This window comes from Anser anser, assembly GCF_964211835.1.
Source record: "Anser anser genome assembly, chromosome: 2".
Taxonomy (NCBI): Eukaryota; Metazoa; Chordata; class Aves; order Anseriformes; family Anatidae; genus Anser; species Anser anser.
In genome coordinates this window covers 81,384,721-81,402,742 of record NC_139721.1, presented here as the reverse complement: position 1 = coordinate 81,402,742, position 18,022 = coordinate 81,384,721, and the positions used below count along the sequence as shown (strand labels likewise).

General features: G+C 39.7%; 1 protein-coding gene across 2 annotated transcripts in view; it reads left to right on the top strand.

Annotated features, from left to right (window-relative positions):
- The window catches only part of CDH20 (cadherin 20), a 397,431-nt gene that overhangs the window by 102,739 nt on the left and 276,670 nt on the right, over positions 1-18,022 (top strand). For both annotated transcript variants that reach the window (XM_083822392.1, XM_083822394.1), the window contains one exon: positions 5,874-6,023. The gene's annotated coding sequence lies outside the window, so the exon portion shown is untranslated. The remainder of the gene's footprint in view (positions 1-5,873; positions 6,024-18,022) is intronic.

Here is an 18,022-nt window from a genome sequence, read left to right as displayed (position 1 = left end):
CGCCGAGCCAATGAAGCCACTTTGCTTACTGACATGCTACTAAAACCAGTCCAGGGGAGCCATGGGGTTACCGGTGTCCCCAAGCTGTGTAGTACCCTGCCCAAGCCCCCTGCCCGATCCCCTCCTAAGCATCACCCACGTTATTGCTGTGTGGGGCGATGCCGGGGCTGCCCCATGCCGGCCCCAGCGGCCCCACTGCAAGGCACGGCTGGGCCCAGCAGCCAAGATGGCGGCGCCTCGCCTCAGGGACAGCCTGGGGAAGAAAGGAGGGCACAGCGCTGCCCGGCAGCCGGCAGAAAGAATGGAAGAAGGGGAGAAACAGCCCTGCCGGCACCCAGGGGAGAGGCAGTTTTGCCCAACATGCTGTCTCTATCCAGACCCATGAGCTTTTCCACCCCGTTTTCTCCCCCTCTCCTGCTGAGGAAGGGCAGTGGGAGAGTGGCTGGTGGGTGCCTGGCAGCCAGCCCAGGTTACCCCCACATCCATGGCTGGATTTGTGCAGCATCAGCTTTAACACCCAGTTTTGTGTGGCCACACTTAGCGACCTCTGGTAAGTGAAATTTTGGACATGAGCTTTACCACCATTTGTTAGTGGAATAGCTCTCTCTGTGTGGAGCGGTTTAGCACATTCAATTATGTCAGTAGCATAGTAAAAAGTATGCATGGTCTTTTATGCATTTCGCAGTAACAAATATTGGCCTTCTGATTCCCCGCACTCCCTGAAAAACAACACTTCACAAGTAAAAGGGTGAACTTTAGTAATCTATTCCAAATTATGAGCTACTAGCAGTAGCTAGGGTTGCTGTTTGGAACTATAAATTACTATGCATAGATGGTAGCTAGTCATTTTATTTATTTTTCCCTATAAAGCTTCCTGTTGTGTTTAAACTGCTGTAATCCTTGGAAGTGGAAGAACACATGGGGCATAAAAGCTGTCTCTACTGTAAAATTATGACACATGCACAGCACTCATCAGATGCAGGAAAACCAACTCTCTGCTTTTTCTACTTCAAATATTAATTAAACTAAATATAGGTATAATCTTTTATTTTTGTCTAGTAGAATGGCAGGAGTTATTGCTATCTCCAGCAGTGCTGTGTGAATGGTTAAAGAGAAAAGAGAGAGCTAAGCTGCAACTTGCTATCCAAATAGAGATGTACTAAAGGGAATGTGATATGTTCTGACAAAATAAAACAGTTGTGCAGACCCTGAAGAAATGGTAATATGGAAGCAGAGGTACAGAAGCAAAAAGCCATAGTTGGTCTGGAAGATCAGCGACCAGGCTAAACCCCCCAAAAGAACAGCTTACCTGATTGAAGTGAGCAAAATCCTGCATATTTGCGTCTGTTCTCAATTTGATTTGACACTGGCTCTCTAATTGCTACATTTAAGAGTGAAAGACTTGCCTCTGGAAGGCTTTTTTTTTTTTTCCAGTCATTTCTTCCTTCAAAGTCCTGCTCAGGGTGAGACAGGCTAGCTAGTGTCTAGTCTGGAACTTCTAGGCTGGTTATAATGAGAAGCAGGCCTGGGCCTTTCATGTCACTGTGCGGAGAGCAAGCCCAGGGTGTGCGTTTCAAAAGGTGATGCCAGTGCTGTCCAGAAGGTTGAAATGATTTTTTTCTTTTGTTTCGAGACCTCAATTAAATAAGACCATTCTTTGGCACTTATGTCAATCAGCATATTTGCTCTGTGTGCATGCAATCCTCCTGCTGAAAATCTGAGCTCTTTGCTGTACTAGGTACAAGAGACTCAAAAGAGGTATCTGCAACAACATGGGTTTCAGCTGTTTTTTATCTGGTTAAAGACACATGCAATAAATAAAATCCTGTTCTCCTGTTGGGCTATTTCTGAATTTGTTTTTGGTATCTCCAGTAATGTCTCTACAAATTTCTGGATGGTGCACTAAAAAGAGAAAGGGCTGGATTTAAGGTAATTCAGTATAAATTGCAGTGTTCATCTACAGAAGCTTCAGTAGCAGAGATCAGAAATTTGTATGTATTAATTTTGTCGTTTCTAGCTGTGCCAATTGCATGATTTTCCTTTTTTAACTGCACAGAATGTAATCATTTTTCGTTGAACAGTTAGGAGAGGTGCATTTGGTGCTTTATTTCTCTACAGTTGTGCAGCTTTCCTTCTCTTCTGTTTTCATGCAGAAGAAACAGGTAATTTGAAAGCAAAGTGTGAGCACCTTTGCCACAAGTTTCTCTTCTGAACACAGAGTGTTTCAGACAAGGTGCAGGTAATAAATTCTTTATTTTCTAGTTCAACTTTGAGTTAGACTATAGTGCAAAATTTATACAGAACAGAAAAAAAAAGTTAAAGATTGGATTTATTTATTTAAAATAAGATTTTCCTTAACTAACCAATGACATAGAGTTAATATTACACCCAGGTTAGTGGAGCGTTCCCCATGTGGAGTACTTACATCCTATGAAGAAAGTGGAGAGAGAGAGTATTGATGAGCGACTGTGATGGTATTGTTTCTTTCCTTCTACCCCTATTCAAAGAGGTATTGGTAGTTGTGGAGCAGGGGTTCTAGGCACATAAAGTGGGCAGGAAAAGACAGAGGGAGTCAGCAGTCTGGGGAACCAAGAGTATTTACAGAAGAATGTTTTCCACTGTAGTCCTGTGAAGTAAAGCCCTTGCAGAGCCTCTGTGAGTTTCCTGAATTACTCACTGCAGTCTCTGACAGGTGCAGAAGGAAGAACAAGACTGTAGAGGAGATGTATGTTGGGATCACACAGACACAGGTATAGCCTGTAAGTGGACAAATTCTGTTCAACAAGTCCTGAAGAGCCATGTCACTGTGGGGACATGGGGAATCATGATAAATGGAAGCTCATGGCCTCCATGGAGCTTTTCTTGGCTTTAGACAAATTTTATTTTATCCCCATTGTAGTTCTGCTTGCAGGTCCTGATGTATTGTTGACCTGACACTCACACTTTAAATATGTAATAAATTTTTGAATCCTTCCTCTAGGTATAATTACAGGAAAGTGCTTTTAAAGTACCGAATGAAACAGTAGAAACAAAACACAAAAGAAGGAATTGTCACCCTGTCTGGCAATCTGATTTCCTCCGTGTTGCTTCTTAAACTGTTTCTGAATAAGCTTTTCTTCTTCAAAAAACAAATCCAAACATTAAACATCTCATACTTGTGTTCTCTGATCACCATTCAAGGCATTGCTAGATTTTTATCTGCCTGCCTTTGACAAAAAGTGATGAGTACTTGCTTTTTGTATTGTCTGCCTAACTCGATTCAGAACTACAATAACCACTTCTAAATTTCAACTAATAGTAGAAATGGGTGCTACTGTTATTTGAGTATATACTAAAGTATGTTCAATCCAGGCCACCCAATTCAAGGCATAGATGAAGATATGGGCTTTACAGAAAGAATCGATAACCTTGAGGAAATAGGCACATAAACAATACAAAGGTGCCCTTGTTACAGCTGATGCAACATGAAGATCTACATAGTACAGATGGTGCTGTTAGTTTCATATGCCCCATCTTCTACTTCCTTTGTGGATCACCATTTACTTGACTGCTCTGTATTAAAGAGGTGAATGAAGACAGGTGATATCACAAGTAATGTTTGCATTTCAAAGTGGTGAGATATGAAGGAATAAATTAATGGGTGTTAGAGAAAGGAAGAAGCCTGGAAGATGAATTGGGAGGATAGAGCACATGCTTTTATTTGTGAATTTTTGCAGCCATTTGTATTGTTGGGACATCTGAAATAATAGCCCAAACAAAGCTGGACATGCCAGGTCTCAGAAAACATCACCAGGCTTTGTTCTTCTGTCGTATTTGCGCTTACTACTAAAAAGGCAGCAGATGCGGAAGCTTGATGGAGTTCAGTGGATGTCTCAGTTTGTTGTTTCTTGAGAATACACACAGTTAGGTGTTCACTGAGGGGAATATAGACACAGTTCTCGGAAATCTAGGGAACTAGAGGAGGCTGGACAGGAATAGCAGGTGCAGCATAAGGAAAATGAAGATAAAACAGGAGACAGAGTGAGGGATGATGTGCCACAGGTGGCTACTGATAATTAACTGCAGGTTCAACAGAAAGGGTGAATGGAATTGGAACAAGATATCAAAGTGAGAATTGGAAGAGAAACTATAGGAGGGCATGAACTGGGAGACTCAGATAACCCAGACAGGCAAGTCAGATCAAATAACAGAGCTTTTTTCTAATGATTTTGATGCAAGTACAATTTCTGTGTCATAATAATGCACTCTGCTTTACCTGTTTTATGGTAACAGCCAAAGACTTTTCTCCATGACGGTATGTATTAGAGGTAAGGTGTACTACCCTGTACTGAAAGGTATCTAACCAAGAGGCATATTGCTGCTCAGTGATTTGTTTCTCCATCAGTATTGTTTTGTCATTCAAACTTCATGATTCCTAGTATCAAGATTATTTTTCTTGGTCTAGAAGTAACCATTTCCCTTCAGAGATCTAAAATAAGTTTCTTACCAAGCTATTATGAGTTATTGGAACCAACACGAATTATTTACTTTTGGCATCTTTGTAAAGTAGTTAGAGAAAATGAAAAATTCTTTGCACTAAATGCAGGAAAGAGAAATGTCATATTGTCCCCACCGGCTGCCTGGGTAAGGAACTCCATCAACGTGTGAGAGGGTGAGATGGATTTTTCAAAATAACCATGGACGTCTACAGTGTAAGCAAACGGTATTAGAACAAGTCTCCTGGTTTCCTTTTCTAGACAGTGAGTAAGTTGTTAATATAGTGGCGGGCAAAGCACCCTGGACCAGAGCAGTGAGCATTGCTAGCCTGGCTGAGATCTCTCCTGACCTTAGAACTGATCCTAAACAAGTAAGTCAGAGAGAGGGTAGAAGGAATTCCACCTGTACTGTTGGGTTGTTCCTTTGCTTGAAGAATTTTGAGCCCATATTACCTATTTTACAAGTGAGCAAATGAACCATTGACTAGAGTGCAGCCTAGGACAGCTTTCTCATCCTCCACAGTGGTGTGTGCAGTCCTTAAATATGCTATAGCATCACAGTGGGGATAGCTTGGTATACAATGGCCCGTCTGGGTTCCTGCCTCTTCTCCCTCTCTCTTCCCTCTGTGGTTTCTCCAGTTTGCTTATAGTGTTTACCTATGAATTGAACAACCCTACCCCAGCAGAATAGGGGGTAATTTAGGGCTCTCTCTGGACAAGATCCCTGATATCAAAGGGGTTGGATAAAAAAGGCCCTTCCACTTTTTCTAACTCTAAAATTGTTTTCCAGCTGGATGAAGGAGGTGAAGTCAATGTTGTCTATGTAAGTGGACTCTAGAGGATTAGGAGGACAACACAGGAGACTTGAGGCATAGAAAATAAAATAAGGGACAGGGACATCAACTGAATCTGAATGTTGGACTGGTAGCAGCTTGGGAGGGTATAAAGCCTCTCAATGACAAAAGAAAGAAGAAGGAATGTGATGTTCTTCTTTTCAGAGTTCACAAGGTTAATAATAGCATAATGTTTAGTGATTAAGTTGCTGCATGTTCTTTAAGGGCGAATCTAGAAATTGAATTCATACTAGAATTGCATTTCCTCATTAGATCTTCTAGGATGGCATTGTTTGCCTTTTTCAATATTTTAGGCCGCTTTGTGCTTCTAAGGTACTGTAAAAGGTTATTGCCATAAATAATCATCAGGGTTTTGGTATTCTTGCCAAAAACATTTTCATTTTAATCAAAGCTAAGTATGTTTGGAAAGCTTCAGAACTTGATTAGAAAAGTTTTCAGGTGGGGATATTTGCTTAAAATATACCATCTCTTTAAAGTCATTGCCACACTTTCGTCCCCTTTACCAGTTATTCCATCCAACTGTCTTTTTTTCTCCTCCCATTAGGTAGTGACAGTGCTGTGAAATCTGAGATTTGTCCTAAGGTCAGGAGTGTGGAAGGAGCAGGGGTTCTGATCACAACTGATCTGCATCTTCTGAGACATTATTATCATCCTGAACTAAACAAAAGAGTAAGTGCTCTTAAGAAAACTGAAGGTAAGCTATGCTAAATTGAATGTACCTCTCTTTAACACTCCTTGTCTTTACAAGTCTGGAATCTCCCTCCAGAATGAAAATGATTCTTTTCTAGTCATCTGGCTATAAATCAATGCTGAGTACTTATTCTTAGAACAAAAGTACAAAAACTCTCTTAAAGAAAACATGTGATAAGCTGGTGGTTATGCGAAATGAAGGGTTACAGCAATCTAGTAGTAATTCCTTTTTTAATTTTAAAACCTAAAATAATTGGACACATCTTGCCCTCCTTTACACCTCTGCAAATCCTGTTATATTCAGCAAGGTTTTACAAAGAAGACAAAACTCATCCTTTGCAAATTAAGAAATGAACACGTAATGAGAAAGAAATTGGTTGCCTTCCATTTCCCAAAGTATTCATTTTCAGTAATGAAAATTTACTTTATCACCTTACACTTCATATCTGTCCAGGATTAGAATCTTGATCACAGGGTGTAGCTGTTGCAGCCACTGAAGTCCATTTGGTGGCGTTTAGTTGTTTGGTTTGGTACTAGTTGCTTACTGTACTGGAACCTGGAAAACATAGCAGTGCCCTCAAAATGTAGGAAGTGCCCAGGGTGATAGTTTGGTTCCCATTCTGTGCTGGATGAACGTGGGTTGGTCCTGGGAGACTTTGTGAGACTATTTGAGACTGGAATTGTAAAACTGAGCATCCTCAACAGTTTCGGCAAGATGCTGTGAGACTTCTGTTACTTTAAGGTACAGCCAGCTGTGACCAGCTGAATAATAAGGATGATCTCTTAAATACACTGAGGCATTGATGGGACTCCTGCGCACCTCTCTCAACTCCAGTGAAGTGAACAGAAATTACAGGTGTGCAGTACCTCATGGATAAGGCCCGACTGGGCAATTTGTACAGTCACCGTTGTCAGTGCAGAATTCCTAAAGGAAAGTTAATGCTTGGAATCCACATTACACTGGTCTAAGGGACTGATAAACAGCACACAAAGGGCAGCACATCAGGTACTGACTAAGGGACCAAAAGCATCACACAGAAAAAAACAAAATAGGCAGCTTGTGAGAGCCAGTTGTGATTTTGGATTCACGCAAACACTTAATGTGACTGTGGCATTTTTTCAAATTGTAATTTCCTCTTCACTATCATTATAGTCCTTGAAAAGGGATGACAGTCTACTACCTTCAGAAATGTTCTCTCTAAATAGTAATTGCTTATTTGCATGAATCCTTAACATGCTGTATTGTATAATTGCTGAAACACTGAAAAAATATTGAATATATTCCTGAACAAATACAATATGACTGTCTTCTAAAAAAAAAAAACAAAAACATATCTTGCTAATATTACTAATTGTATGCTTACAGTGTTGCTTGCCAAGATAATGAGGAAAATTGTACACAGGCTACTTTTAAATTACATGTTGGTGAAAAATCAATTGTTTTCTGTCTGTCATGATTTTGCCCAAAAGTAGAGTACAATTTACAGTCTTATTCTTCCATTTATATTATTTTGCTGTTGGCTGAAATTTCAGATATTCCGTGGGAAGGCTTTTTGTTTCTTCTGCACTTTTTTCCTTTGTGTTTTACTACTGATATTTTAAATATATGCTCAAAAAAAAAAAAGCAAAGCAAATACTTTACTGTGACAAGTAGAATGGTACATCCACACCATTATGTCACCATAAACTAACAGCATCGTTGCAGCTGAGTAAATGCTGAAAAATGTCAAACTTGAGATATTGTTAATAATTTTTCCTATGAGCATAGGGCTTAAAAGTAAAATATAATGCCAGACTTATTGTCTTCATGTCGCACCTCCATGATGAACGACTGTAAGATAGCTAAGTTTTAATTAAAAAAAAAAAAAAGTCCTTTGACAGGTTTTCAGTGGTGGCTTTAATTGTCACAGCAACCATCATTTTATATGCTTTTTTCTTAACTTTCATCCTTGTATTTTTGATTTTTTTAAATGGAAAACATAAATGGTATTTTTAAAGCAGGGTTAATTTGAATAAAATCAGGAGGTATTGTTGTCATCTTCTGTGTTTGATCTATTTCACACTTTTTCTCTTGCAAGGGTCAGCAGAACTGGAATGCTCTTGTTATCAGAAAAAAAAGAAAAAGAAAAAAAAAAAAGCTCAATGCATGTGGTCTGCTCTTCTGGAGCAGAGGTCTTCTTTTGATCTGATGTTTTCCTAGAACAACAGGTCTTGGTCTCTGGGCAGACCTCTGAAGCACTCTGTTAATAAGGTTGAAAAGAAGAAGATTTGAATTGGGAATACAGTCTCAAAATCATCTATAAACTGTTTCTCTCTGATACTCAGTCCTTCATATTTTGAGTAGTATTTATCTAAAGTATATGTGAGCAGTACTCTCTTGTTCTTCCCAGAGTGCTTTGTAGAGAACATTGTCTTTCAAAGTTTTTTTCCTGTAAGTATTTTGGAAAATAAAATAAACATTTAGAGGAAAAAAAAATACTGTAGTATTTCACTATAATTTAATATTTATAATGGTGATAATAAAGTGGATGTAAAGCCGTCTAAAGACAACTTAAAATTCACCAGAAGTTTCACCTTCAAATGGCATCCAAATGCATAACATAAATTTTCAAGATTAATTTGATTAAAATGCAGCCATAAGCAGATATTTTTTCAACACTGTAAATATGGGTGGGTGAGAGAAAAAATATTTTAAGCTTGTTATGTTGTCAAAGCTGCCTAAATAAGTTTAGAGAGCATCTTTAATGGAAGGTTGTACTTAAAGGTCACTGTTATTACCTTATCAAAAGGTTAGTTGTTCCTAAATGTTCAAAACATTGCTGTGTTAGCTACACATCTCAAACATTGAGCAATCACTTTGATTAGTAGCTGTATATTGGTAAGCAGTCCCTGAGGTAATTTGATGCCCTGGGGGATGAATGCCCACAGAAACAGATGAAGTCAGATTAGCAAATCATTCACCTGCCAGCTGTTAGCACACAACAGTTTCTGAGGCTGTGATCTGCAGTGGTGTAAGTCAGTTTATTAGCTTCTTTGGATGTTTAGAGTCTCTTACCACTGTTTCTGAATATTTCCTCTGACAGTGGTAAGTTCTGAAAAATGCCTTCTTTTCAATTCTTTTGGCCATATTGGCTTAGCTGAGAGGAAATTAATGAGGGCCAACTAAAAAAACTACTACAGGTGATGAGCAATGTGTATAGTGTGCTGCTGTTATGGATTAAGCACAGTGTATTGCTTGACTACATGCACTCTGTTTTGCAATATAATGATTTTAAAAACTGTTGGTCCCTCCCCCAAAGATCTGCATGGCAGATGCACGATGATCACACAGAATCACAGAATTAAAGGGGTTGGAAGGGACCTCGAAAGATCATCGGGTCCAACCCCCCTGCCAAAGAAGGTTCCTTAGACCAGGCTGCCCAGGTAGGCGTCCAGACGGGCCTTGAATATCTCCAGAGAAGGAGACTCCACAACCTCCCTGGGCAGCCTGTTCCAGTGCTCCATCACCCTCACTGTGAAGAAGTTCTTTCGCATGTTGGTGCGGAACTTCCTGTGTTCCATTTTGTGGCCATTGCCCATTGTCCTGTCCCCACAAACCACTGAAAAGAGGTTGGCCAAATCCCTCTGTCTCCCACACCTCAGGTATTTATACACATTGATGAGATCCCCTCTCAGTCTTCTTTTCTCCAGGCTGAACAGACCCAGGTCTCTCAGCCTTTCTTCATAGGGAAGATGCTCCAGGCCCCGTATCATCTTTGTGGCCCTCCGCCGGACTCGTTCCAGGAGATCCCTGTCTTTTTTGTAGCGGGGAGCCCAGAACTGGACACGGCACTCCAGGTGAGGCCTGACCAGGGCAGAGTAGAGGGGGAGGATCACCTCCCTTGACCTGCTGGCCACGCTCCTTTTAACGCACGCCAGGATCCCATTGGCCCTCTTGGCCGCGAGGGCACACTGCTGGCTCATGGTCAACCTGCCGTCCACCAGGACCCCCAGGTCCTTCTCCTCAGAGCTCCTCTCCAGCAGGTCATCCCCCAGCCTGTACTGATATGCCCGGTTGTTCCTTCCCAGGTGCAGGACTCTACACTTGCTCTTATTAAACCTCATTTGGTTTCTTCCCGCCCATCTCCCCAGCCAGTCCAGGTCTCGTTGAATGGCAGCACAGCCTTCTGGCGTGTCGGCCACTCCTCCCAGCTTTGTGTCATCGGCGTACTTGCTGATGGCAGACACTATTCCCTCATCAAGGTCATCGATGAATATGTTGAACAAGACCGGACCCAGCACCGACCCCTGGGGAACACCACTAGTCACAAGGCTCCAGCTGGACTCTGCACCGCCGATCATCACCCTCTGAGCTCGGCCAGTCAGCCAGTTCTCAACCCACTCTACTGTCCATTCCTCTATCCCACACTTTCTCAGCTTTGCTAGCAGGATGTCATGGGAGACAGTATCGAAAGTCTTGCTGAAGTCAAGGTAGATGACATCCACTGCTCTCCCCCCATCTACCCAGCTGGTGATGCCATCATAGAAGGTAACGAGGTTGGTCGAGCACGACTTCCTCTTGGTGAATCCATGCTGACTACTGCTCATAACATTCTTCTCTTCCAATTGCTTGGAGATGGCATCCAGAACAAGCTGTTCCAACACCTTTCCAGGGACAGAGGTGAGACTGACTGGCCTGTAGTTTCCCGGATCCTCCTTCTTGCCCTTCTTGAAGACCGGAGTGACATTGGCTATCCTCCAGTCTTCAGGCACCTCTCCTGTTCTCCAGGACCTTTCAAAGATGATAGAGAGCGGTTCGGCGATCACCTCTGTCAAATCCCTTAGCACACGTGGATGCATCCCATCGGGACCCATGGATTTGTGTGCACTGAGCCCACTCAGACACTCCCGAACCACTCTCTCGTCAACCAGGTGGGAGCCCTCCATTTCCCAGCCTCCTGCCAGGGTCGAGGAGTCCTGGGGGGGAGTCCTTGAAGCAAAGACTGAAGCAAAGAAAGCATTAAATATCTCTGCCTTCTCGGTGTCTCCCGTTACCAGGACACCCCCCTCATTCAGTAAGGGACCCACATTATCCCTAGTCTTCCTTTTACTGTTTACATACTTAAAAAAACCCTTCTTATTATCTTTTATCTCTTTTGCAAGCAAAAGATACTGTTACAGATGATACTGTACCAAATAATTTTTCAGCATTTGCTAGCTTTGAATGTGTTACATTCATAGAGCAAGGAAAAAAACTTTGTCAAGTATATAGGCCAAAATACTTGTTCCTAAAAATGAAAAATGAATTTATACGCTATGTGGAATTATATAAACTTTTGGTTTCTATCTTTGATATGGAAAAACTTAACCAGTTATTTTAATACTTAAAATAGGAAGACAATTTCATATCTAACCTAGACGTTACCTGTTTTGATTCTTATCCTGTTTCTCTTAGAGTTATCAATATGATTATTAGTGCAGATTTTTGGTGTCATTACTTTTTTCTGTAGTTGCTAGACTGTCTCTGTCTTTTCCATGGGAGGATTCAATATAACTTGCACAAAATGCAGACTTCAGAGATGTTCAAGAATCCATTTACAAAACATTGTGTGGGAGGTACAGAAAAACATTTCTTAATCATTTTGAAAATGTACAAGGTTATTATATGTCTCTAAACTCTTCAGCAATTTTGTACCTTTTTCTGAAATTGTATTTTCATGCAACTGATGTGCCAAAGTTGTGTCTTAGGAGGGTCCTTTCCTACCGCACTGAATTTGCAAGTGGCTGATGCTTTGAGGAGATGAGAACATCGCAGTCTTTTAGATCGTTGGTTGTGTGAAGTCACAAATTCACAGCTGAGATAACTTTGCATTGCCCACAGGATGCAGAGTCTGTTTTACGCTCTGATATGAGATCTGCTGTGAGAGTACAGCTGATTGGCTGGAGGGATGGGATTCATATGAAATATCAGAATGAAACCAAATGGTTGCTTTTACCCATGCACTAGGAAAGACTCCACAAATTTTAAGTCAGAATATTTACTACAACTGGCACCTGACCCCACTGTCTTTTTTCCAACAAGCAGTTATTCAGTTCATGTTTTCTTTTAACCTTCTTTAATCTATAAGCATTTAGATGACCTGTGACTCTGTTCTTGGTGTCTGAAAATGAGTCCCATATCTTTTATTTTTATCCCCAAGCACAAAGACTGGAGTTCTAAGGGGATCACACTGAATACATCGTCTTTTCCATTTTTCTGCCTACAGAAAAAAGTTTGGATTATTGTTAGGGGGAGAAAAAGAAAAAAAATAAAAGGTAACCTCAGCATGATGAAAAATGAAACCTTCTAAATGTATGATAGGAAAACAGAGCATTTAAATGCCACACAGATACACAGTTCTTAACAGCAAAATAGCCTAAGATTACGTTACTAACTCTGTGAACAAGCTATGAAACAAGTATGTTCATGCTGTATGAAGAGACTTCAGTAAATTGTTTTGTTCAGGGATGAACCTGAAAGAAGGAGATCTGTATAGGTCTGAGCTCTCACTGTCAGAAACAGCTGTGTCTACAGAAAATGAATTTGATGTGACCATTTAAACTCATATGGTTCACTTAGACAGCAGTTTCTGGTAAGGTTATCTTAAAAGAGCTCAGATAATGACCTAAGGGCTGTTTTCATTTTGAGATGTGATTGACTTGAGCCCAAAATATAAATCTACATTGTTTCAGAGATCCTTGGTCTTGAGGTAACCATACTATTTCAGCAGTGTTTGTTATGTTTAGATATTTCATATAAGAGATCTGGCATTTGATTTTTTCAATTATTCACCTTTGAGGCCACTATAGTATTTTTTTTTATGGCCAGGAAGGAAGGAAGGCTGTCCTTTCTTCTCTCTTCTTTTGTTCTGGATTTTTTTTTAAATTTGTAAATGGCTCGCATACAAATTAAATGATTAGAGAAAAATAATTCTCTCTCCTTAGTGATGGCATCTGAATGAGCTGTTATTATGCAGGAATGGGAGCCAGTCAGTGCTCAAATGTGGTCGAGAAAGAAAAGCACAATATTAGAGACCATTAGTAAAGGCACAGTGAGCAGAACTGGAAGTGGTATGCCACTGTATAAATAATGTTTTTCATGCCTAAATACAATATAGCATTCTTGTTATTCCACCTCAGAAATGAGCTAGTAGAATAAAAAAGTCATAGATAAGAGCAGCAGAGATGACCAGAGTTGTGAGATGGATTGAACAGACTATTGCACTTCATCGTGAAAAAAAGCAGTATGACTAAGGAGGGATATGATAAGGTATGTTGGAAGTTGGAAAGGTGGTACATAAGGAATGATTATTCACTGTCCTTCACAATACAAGAGGTTGAGGGTACCAAAAGAAGTTACCAGACTTGAAATTGTCAGCTTTAAAACAAACTAACAGAACTCAATGAGTAAAGCTGGAAAGCATAAATGATGTGAAAATTAAATGGCTAAATTAATAGTGAATAGAATCATTGGCTGGAATCAGACACGATGGTCTACTTACAGACTTGGGCTCCAAAGGCCCCTAAACTATTGATTTCTAGAAGATTTGGCAACAACATAAAGGCAGAGTGTGTCTTCTCTTTGCTAAACATGTGCTGTGACCATAGTTAGACACAGGTTAATGGAGCTTTTGGTCTGTTTCAGTGAGGAAGAAACTTCCTGTATTCCTATAGGTCTTTAAACAGTATCCCTTTAGGAATTGCCACTTATGCCCTTAAATAAAACCTCACTTACTGCTGTCTTTCAAATCAATAATGGGACAGTGATCACAGCTTTCATTACTCTCTGCGTCCTTAGACGTAGCTCTGACAATTGCCATTTGTATTTTATCTGAGATTGGACAGGTAGTGGTTGATGTGTACACATTTCCTTTTCCTCAAGCTGACATGTATTTAATTTAGTTCTGGACTTTGTTCAGCTGCTTTGTGTTGCCGAAATGCTCTAGAGGGTGAGCCTACAGCCACAAATCTTTCCAAGTTTGTGTTCAATTTGCAAATCCTATATTTGTAGCTGAAAAAAAAAAAAGAAAAAAAAAAAGCTCTCTCTGTTCTCAGTGGGAGTGTTTGTCAGACCTTTTTTGGCAACAGCAATAAGTAGTTTATGGTCAATTTCATCTAACAGTGGCCTCCCATAAATAAAGATGTGAAACCTTTTACACTCGTTGACTAAGGCCAAAGAGGCTTTTTCTTTTTGCGCACATACTTTGCACACTTACGCACTTCAGACACTAAAAGAAAAAGACGGCATTGGTCTCCAGTTCTGGCCACGCTGCTGAAAGCCTGTATGATGACGTGAATTCCTTTGTGTCTGTAAAAATTTGCCTCTGAGTTTGTTGTACCTTTCGGCTATCTGGGATACTCCCATAGTCTGAGAAACTGAATGGCACCTTAACTCAAGATTGCCTCATTCATTGGACCTGGATGTTAACACATCCTCAGCAGTGGTTCAAATAGCTCTATGAGATCCAAAGTTGGCAAACTGAATTTATACTCCAATGAGTCTGTTCATTACTTCCTTATACCTGCTGTTGGGAAATGCATGTACAGCACTGGCCTCCAAATATTGTGCCTTTTTGTTGAGCTATCTTCTTTCCTTATTATATTGCTTCTGTTACAGGCAAGTCATGTTTTGTTTATCTTCTGCCTATTAGATTTCTTTCTTAGTATATTTTGTTCTCCCTTGTTTCCCACTCACTTACTCCTCTGCTTGAGCTACCTAGAATACTTAATCCAGTTCTTCTTTTGAACCTACAAATCAGAATCTCATACAGGTGATATCCCTTTCTATAATCAAAAATTGGTTGTTCTCTGATGAAACTGTTACTAGTAATAGTATGAACTGCGGGAAGAGGAAATTATGCCTCCCAACCAGCAGCAAAAGTGTTTTGTTTGTTTGTTTGTTTCATTTTTTCCTCTCAAAATTTGTAGTAGATATCTGTAACCCAATCAAGAGATGGACAGCAGTTTGTATCAATTGTTTCTTGTAGACTTTCCCATCTCAGTAGCTAGAATAAAATATTCTATACTCTCCCCCATTTAGTTTGAATGCATATATGAGATCTTGTTGTGCACAGTGTACAGTGTCTGTCTTAACTGGTGAGTCAAACAGCAAGTAACTCAATGAACCTAGCCAGCTGGTCTTGAGAAGACCAGTATAGGCATCACAAGATGGAGATGAGCAAGTTGATATGTATCTGAGTGTTCATAGCCCCTCAGAACATCTTTAGATATGTTTCTTAGTCCTTTAGTCCTTAGTCCTTAGTTCTTTAGTTTCAGTCCTCTGTTCTTCTGTTGAGTTTACACTTCATATGGAATAATGGAGAAGAATTATTTTAACCCTGTACTGGGCACTTTCTATCTCAATACATTTATTTTCTTTTCTCCCCCATTTTTTGTCAGTGTATTTCTCTGTAAGTCTGCATCTTTCTGCCTGAATGGTAAATGCTTAACCATTCCTCCCCATGAGCATTCAAATATAACCTGCTTACCATGATATTGAAGGCAACCTTGTGCTTGCCACAGCCAGTTTTCTCCCGCTATTTCTCAAAAAATCTGATTTTGATGTCTGTTCCTTGGGTCCCTTTTGAAGCATGTTTGATTGCTTGTGCCATCAGGTTACTAGAAAGGACCTGGAGAGGTCGTTAAATTCTTCCTCTTACTCTAAGGCAGAAACAATTATATCTGTGTCAGTCCTGAGAGATGCTTGTATGTTTTGCCCTAAAATATTTCCTAACATTTCCTGTGGAAACTCCATAGCTTCTGAAGGCAGACTCTTGTACTTCACCATCCTTACCTTTACAAGTTTTTCTCTGCAAATCTGAAAATCCCAAGAATCACTTCATTGTTATTTCATCTTCTAATGGTCATGAATGTGGGGACCATACTGTAAAGAAGATGATGAGAACAATAGCTTTTTGTATATTTAGCACTATTATATAAGCAGTCCTTTACCCCAGCATTTTTTTTTTAAGTAGAGTAAAACAAGGACCAATTTGTTTAACCTGCCATTTAATTCCTATTTTTACACCTCAGAGTCTTCTCAATGTTTTTCCCCTGAGTTTTCCAGTTAGTTACACCTTTTAGTGAGGTATTTGTGTACACCCAATACTTTGAAGCCATCTGAGGTTGGGTAAGGCTGATGTGTTGTATTCTGTGTCTTGCAGTCCGTATGTCTATTAATACCTCCCAGTACGAGCAGTCTTTACACAGTGTTGTAATAGCATGACATTGTTGACGGGAAGGCAGTTTGTGATGATTATAATTCTGTTGTAATAATCTTGTTATAAGTCTGTTACAATCGATTTTCGCTTGCTCCTGTTGAATTGTAATCTCCCTTACCCTCAAAATCTTATGTCTGATTTGCCAGGATCTTTTTGAATTCTGTACTCTACCCTGTATGCTGTGTCCTTCACAGTTTGATGCCATAAATAATATTTAATAAGCAAATGCTATATTCAGTCATCAAGCAGTTATTAAAGATATAGATTGATACTGTACCTAAGAAGGAGTCCTGTGAGTTGCCATGTAATGATGCCCTCAATTTTAACATTAAGTTTTCAATAACTACTTTGATTTTTCTAACCAACTTTGCAGCTTTGGCATATTTCTCTAGACATTTTAGTACCTCCTGAGTTGGCTGATAAAATGTCATGTGAAGTAAATCCTTACTAAAGCCAAGATGCACCAGTCTGCAACATCTGTTTTTCTGTCAGAGAAGGAAAATTTGGTCTGGTCTGATTTATAATATATCTAAAATCTGTCATTCATTTCCCTGTTATGTTTTGTGGTTTGTTTTATTTTTCTTCCTGGTGTTTTCAAATATTAAATGTATCTGAGTATTCAAATGGGAATTGAAATCAAACTTGACTCACCCTTTTTTCCTTCCTTTTTTTGTTTTTTGTTTTTTGTTTTTCCTTTTAGGGATAGTTACTGTACTTTCTCTCATCTGGTCTTCCTGTATCTCACCCAGCCTCCCAGGGATGAACAATATATTCTTCAGGTCATCATTTAATTACATGAAAAAGCCCCAAAATGCATGTGTCCTAGGACAACCTGTTCCAGTACTTACTACTGTCATGGTGAAATAGTTTTTGCTTTTGTCCAATCCAAACCTTCGAAGCTGCAATTTATGGCTGTTGTCCCTTGTTATGTCAGCTACCAGTACTGATTTATCATTTGTTTATTTAGCATTTTTCCCACTAAGGGGATTGTTATGGTTGGAGTCTCTATGCTCACCTATCTCAGGCTTATAAATAGAATTTTTTTCTTGGTTTTCAAAGGAGAAAGCATTTTAGGTGAAAAAACCCTCAAATATGAAAACCCAAATATTTACCAGTTTTATTTCGTCAATGATAGCTGGAGTAAGTGTTACTTGAGCTACCAGAGACATAAAGAATGCATTTAACACAATGTTGTGGGCTTTTGTAGGCCATTATGTTATGCAAAGTGATCCTGTATTTACTGAGAACTTGCACATAATTGCAAAAGGCTGGCTATTTTTTCTGTATTTTTTTTGTCTGTCTTCATTTCTCTTAGCAAGGAGATTGATCCAAACAAAACTGAGATATTTTTGTTGAAATTGAATTGTTTTTTTATTTAATTTGTAGCTACTTCTCTGAGCTCATCAGGCAGAGTCACCTGATTGAGATGTTACCCAATTACATGGGAAGGAAACAGTGGACCAGAAAAATACCTTCCTCCCTTGATCATGACCATACTAGTGCTGCCTGATTGGATCCTAGTATTTTAAAGCATTATAGCCCCGATTTAGTGAGTGCTTAAACTCATGTATAACTTTAATCATTTGAGTAATTACACTGATGCTAAACATAAGAGGTGAAATTGGATTCGTGTCCTGAGAGGTTTGTCTCATTTATATACTGTGATTTGTTGTATGCAAACAGAGCTAAATCCCAACTCAAGGAAGATCACTGCTCTGCTTACATTCCAGCTTCCGTGCATCATCAAATGGAAAGCAAATAAAAG